The sequence below is a fragment of the Diospyros lotus genome, chromosome 2, assembly GCF_014633365.1.
Source record: "Diospyros lotus cultivar Yz01 chromosome 2, ASM1463336v1, whole genome shotgun sequence".
Classification (NCBI taxonomy): Eukaryota; Viridiplantae; Streptophyta; class Magnoliopsida; order Ericales; family Ebenaceae; genus Diospyros; species Diospyros lotus.
Window position 1 is genome coordinate 43,652,461 of NC_068339.1, and position 5,935 is coordinate 43,658,395.

Consider the following 5,935-nt stretch of genomic DNA (forward strand, 5'->3'; position numbering starts at 1 on the left):
AAAAGAAACAATGAAAACCCTAGAAGCAAGGGGGACGCACCTTTTATACTGCCCCGCATGTCGCGTCCAGAAGAAAGCAAAACGCCATCAGGCGATTAACAAAACACTAGAGACACGCCACCCGTCACGCATCTATTGCACATTCAAGCGCCTCAAGGGAAATTAGAAGTCGTCCTGCACACCTACGATAGTGCGCCCTTTCGATATAACGCTCCATATCCCAAAGTCTCGCGCTATGTACGCATCATGGGTTTCCCTCTACTGTTGGAGTCAATCCCCACCTTGCAAAGAGTCAAAATCTAGCTACAGGCAAAGCCCCAGAAGCATAATCAAAACCTCACCGAGGAAAGCATGACCTTTCCTTCTCAAACTTAGATAGGATACACAAACAAGGACTCGATCATACCCCGAACGTGTCCCGACGGCAGTACGAGAGCTTGCTAACACACACTATGGTAGCTAGTCGTCCTTCGCACTTGGACGTCACCCAAATAACGCCTTCCTTTCCTAAGTGGAGCAGCCTCGAATCCCGCGACCTCGTGCATCGCGGGTCAGCACATAGAAAATACTACCATGTTTACTCATTTCAGGTCGACCTCGGAAGGACTCTAGGATCGCCATTCCAGCAATGACAAAATCAGCTCTACCGACCGCCTTGGTCACACTTAATTTGACCCTCCAAAACTAGCACATGTAGCAAAAACTGCCCAGGCTTCCTTTTTTTAGCTCAAATGCTCGTTATTCGAGCATTTGACTTGGGGGGCTATGGACCGTCCGGGCCCAATCTCAGCCCTCTCCCTAAGGCCCAATCTCAACCCAATCCTAGTCCTCCATTTGGACCCAGCCTTGGCCCAGCGCCAGCCTGCCACGACATCATTGTGATTTCCACTGGAGATCTGCGCGACCACCTTAGATCCTGTCCTCATTAATGGTGGATCCCATCCACATTAAAAAGGGTCTTGTCGCCACCATGCTACCACCTGGGAATCTCCACAGACGTCGGATAGTCAGTCCCATCACCTGCAAACGCACGACGCATGCATGTAGGATGATATCTCCTCCTCCTATATTAGCCAGCTCTCTTTAGAGCCAAGGTATGTTCTAACCTTTAACCTACTGATACACTGTCTCTCCTTACTCTCTTACTTACTCGAGCGTCGGAGTACGTGTAGGTGCCAGTCGCCCCCCGGAAGAACCTGTCTCCAGAGCCCGCCCTCATTTCCGATCATCATTTTTTGGTTGGGAAGGAAAAACCTATGCATTTTACACCCGAGTTTCTCAACAGCCGAAGGCGGCGAAGCCTGGACCCCACCCATGGTGCCCATATTATTTTAATAATTTATGTTGGCAGGGCATAACTATCCTTCGAAATTGGCCTAAGTTGTATCTATGGATTACAGTGACACCCAGTAATGGAGGTTGGGGCGTTACAGAGGCTATAGGCGACCGATTTGAAGGTAGGATTTGGGTAGATCTGGTCACGATAGGAAAAAATGTAGGAAGCTCACGGGGGCTGGGGATAATGGTAGGGGTTGAAGGTGAAGGTTTGGAGGATTTGGGGGCTGGGGATACTAGAGCTTACTATGAAACCCTAACAAGAACAAACAAACACAAACACAAAGACAAAAAAAAATGAACAACGAATAACCGTAAAACCCTACAAGAACAATCACAAAGATAGAAAAAAATTAAAAAAAAATGCAAATGAAATGGAGCTCACCATGAAGTCGAATGAGGGAGACTCGGGACACGTGGATCCGATTGGCATCGTGGATCTGATCGGCTGCATGATGGAGAGGAGACGGCGAACAAGGGAGACGATACCAATAGAAAAGACACCGGTGGTGAGGGCGATGAAAGAGAGAGATAGAGAGATGGGTTTCGGGAGACAAAGAGTGAGAAAGGGAGCTAGAGAGAGAGAGAGAGAGAATAGAGAGATGAAGGGTCGACCTTATTTGGGTGGGTCTTTTTTTTTTTTTTAGGACACAAACGAAATTTGCACAAAAAAAATTCATTTCAATATTCTAAGTTACCCAAAGGGATTTATTATCCCTAATTTCCTTCTAAAATAATTAAATCGATCCTCTAGAAAGGGTTTTGTAAAAAAATGTCGGCTAATTGCAAATCGATTGAGACAAATTTTAGAGATATTTCTTGGTTTTGAGCATGGTCCCTTAGAAAGTAATGTCTTACTTCTATGTGTTTTGTTCTAGAGTGTAACACTGGATTCTTTGAAAGATTAATAGCCCTTGTGTTATCGCACATGATGGGGTTGACCTACATACACTTCTTCATTTATATAACTATTTAAAAATGCATTTTTCACATCCAATTAATACATCGTGAAATTAATGTGAGAAGCTCAAAGCATTCCAATTGCTTCTAACCTAGCCACAAGGGCATATAATTCTTTCAAAATCAATGCTTTCCTCTTGGCAATAATCTTTGGTTACAAGCCTTGCTTCATTTCTTACTACAATCTTATTTTCATCTAATTTATTCTTGAAAACCCATTTCATTACAATTAAAGATTTATCTTTTAGTTTTGGAACTAATTTTTAAACTTCAATTTTCTTGCATAGTATTGATCTAAAATTCATCTTCTAAGGCTTGATCTATGTAAGTTGGCTCAACTTCAGATATGAAGGCTACATTGTTGCAATATTGATGCAAGGATGTTCTAGTCCTTACACCTTAACTCGGTTCTCCAATTATTTGATCTATTAGATGATCTTAGACAAATTTATAACTCTTGAAAAGTTTACCTAAATCATCTTTATCTAATAGTTTCTTTTGGATTCTAGATTGATAATCCTTAGCTTCTTCTTGTATATGTAACCTTTCCATTTCCTTAGATAGATCTATCGACTCTTCATCTTCACATTTTCTATTTGTCTCAAGAGATTCATTGAATTTCACATGAATGGATTCTTCCAAGGTATTTGTTCTAATATTGTATATTCTTTAAGACTTACTAGTATTTGAATATCCAAGAAAGATTCCTTGGTCACTTTTAGCCTCAAATTTTCCTACATTGTCCTTTGTGTTCAAAATAAAACATTTACATCTAAAGGCTCTAAGATATGATACATTAGGCTTTTTGTTATAGTATAATTCAAATGGTGTTTTCTTGATACTTTGTCTTAGATTAAACCTATTTAGGATATAACAAGCGGTATTGATCGCTTCGGCCCAAAAATATGTTGGCAAGTTATTCTCCAAAAGCATAATACTATCCATTTCTTGAAGAGTCACATTTCTCCTTTAACAACACCATTTTGTTATGCAGTTCTAGGTGTGGAGAATTGGTGAAGAATACCATTTGCTTCACAAAACTCCACAAAATATTTATTCTCAAATTCTCACCATGATCACGTCTTAGAGAGATAATTTTATTATCTTACAGTCTTTGAACTCTTTTAGCTTTCTTGACAAAGGTTTGAAAAACTTCATCCTTTAAAATCAAAAGCATAAACCAAATAAATCTAGAGAAATTATGTACTACAACATATACATAATATTTTCCACCTAAACTTCTAGTTTGTGGAGGTCCAAATAAATCTAAATGCAAGAGTTGTAGAGGATTATTGGTTGATATTTCATTCTTAGAAAGCTTAACAACTAGATCAAAATTTCCTTGATTAGGTTTGCATTTGCATAACCTAATATATCTTTTATGTCACAAAAAGAATATTATCATTATTAAATATTAGGCATTATCTCTAAAAGGTGACATACCTTCTTTCTTTGAGAGTGAGATCTATAGATCTCTCCCACTAGTCATGTGCGGTGAGCTTCCACTATAAATATACAATTTGTTTCTCATTGTGGTCCTCACGCACATCTACATATTTGATAAGATCAGGGTTTAGGTTTGGGTACCCATCTATAAACGGGTCCCTTAAATCTTTCTTCATTAAGATCAAATGATTTAACTATTCTTGATGTATGTGGACGAGGAGCAACATTTAAAATTTTGTAATCTAAATCATTCATAATTTGTATTACCCCTTTGGGTATCCACATTTGCACGTCATTGCTCTTTCTAAATTGAGGTTTCCACCTAGATTGTTTTCACTTCCTCTTAGGCACTTTGTACCTTGGTTTGGGTTTAGAATTTTTCTTTGAAATTAATGTGGTTAAAGTTTTCTCAATTGCATTCTTTTCTATTAATAATTTATTATTTTGAGATTTTAATATTTTGTTTTCTTCTTGAAGTTTGATTAATTGATCATTTACCTTATTTTCATTTTCCATCTTCAACTCTTGTGATTTTTCTTCTAAGTTCTTTATTTCATTTTTCAATTTCTTGATTTCTTCTTCGTGGAATTTCTTAGAATTTTTTAATTCTTTCTTAGTGGATTGAAATGTTATATATAATTCTTTATATGTCTCTTGGAGTTCTTCTAACTCCATATCTTCTTCTTCTATACCCATATAGAACACATGTTGCCTTTTTTTTTCATTTATTTGTAAGGCTAAAGTTTTCTTGTCCTTTTTACCTTTCATGTCTTCATTCATTTTATTTAATACTAGTTCATGAGTTAATAGATTTCCTATGAGCTTTTCCATTGTTAACTCTTTAAGGTTTATTGCTTGGGATATTGCAGTCACTAAAGGCTGCCATTTTACAGATAGGGATATAAGAATTTTCTTAACTTGATCTACTTTCAAAATTATTTTTCCTAACATTGTTAGGTTGTTTTTGATCTTTTAGAACCTATCATTCATTTGACTAATGTTTTCATTTTGGAGTAATTTAAACTTTTTATATTGGGACATTAGCAAATTAATCTTAGTGTCTTTCACTTGGTCTGTTCCTTCATAGATTATTTCTAATTTTCTCCATATATCATGTGATGTAGAACAAGCAAAAAGTTTCTCAAATTAACTAGGGAGGATTGGACATAATATTATGTACCTAGCTTTATGATTAATTTAATATTTTCTAATATCTTCTTTGGTCTATTTTCTTCTATGTTTGACGATGACGTAAAACCATATCTAACAATTTTTCACAAATAATAATCTATTGAAATAAATATAACTCTATCCTCATCTTCCAATAGGCAAAATTTGTGTCATCAAAGAATGGTGGTTTTGACGGTGAGGGTCCTTTGGCTATAACTTGGTTGGTGAATGCGGTCATCTAGATCTCTTCTAACTTAAAGTATAAACTAAGAATTTAACTATTTTAGAAGGCTGCTGTGATACCAATTGTTGGTTCCTTAGGGTATGGCTACTCAAGATGGGGGTGAATTGAGTAATTAAAATTTTTCTCCTTTTTAATAAATATTATTGATTAATGATTTTATTTACAAATATATATTTGATAAATATTATAAATTATGTTTGAGATTAATAATTAATGTAAGACACAAGACATAACAAAAATAAATACAATAAGGCACAACACAATTTATAGTGATTTTGTGTCTTCACACACACCTAGTCCACTCTCCCAAGGTCTAATCACCCTTGAGATTCCACTAAAATAATTTCACCAATATTTTCACACTAACTCACATTGAAAACTAGATACACATCTAGATTACAACGAGTTCTAGGCAACCACTACACCAAGTTTTTCACCCTACCTTATCTTAGAAACTAGATTCACCTAGATTTTAACGGTTTTAGGAAACTTATACAATCCACAATAGTAATTTAAATATTACAAATAATCTGTCCACACTTGGACACAAATAAGTAATTAAGAACAAATTATACAAGATAATAATATTTAAATAAATAAATAAATTTATAATCTTAAATAGAGAAGTTCGGATTTATCGTAGAAGACTTTGAATAACTTTTCTCCTCTTGCCTTATGGCTCTTCGGTGGATGTGCAATAATATTTTGAGAGTCTCGGATTGTTTGGATGTTTTGCTTGAGAGTGTTTAAGAGCTTTCGAGTGCTTTAAATATGCAATGG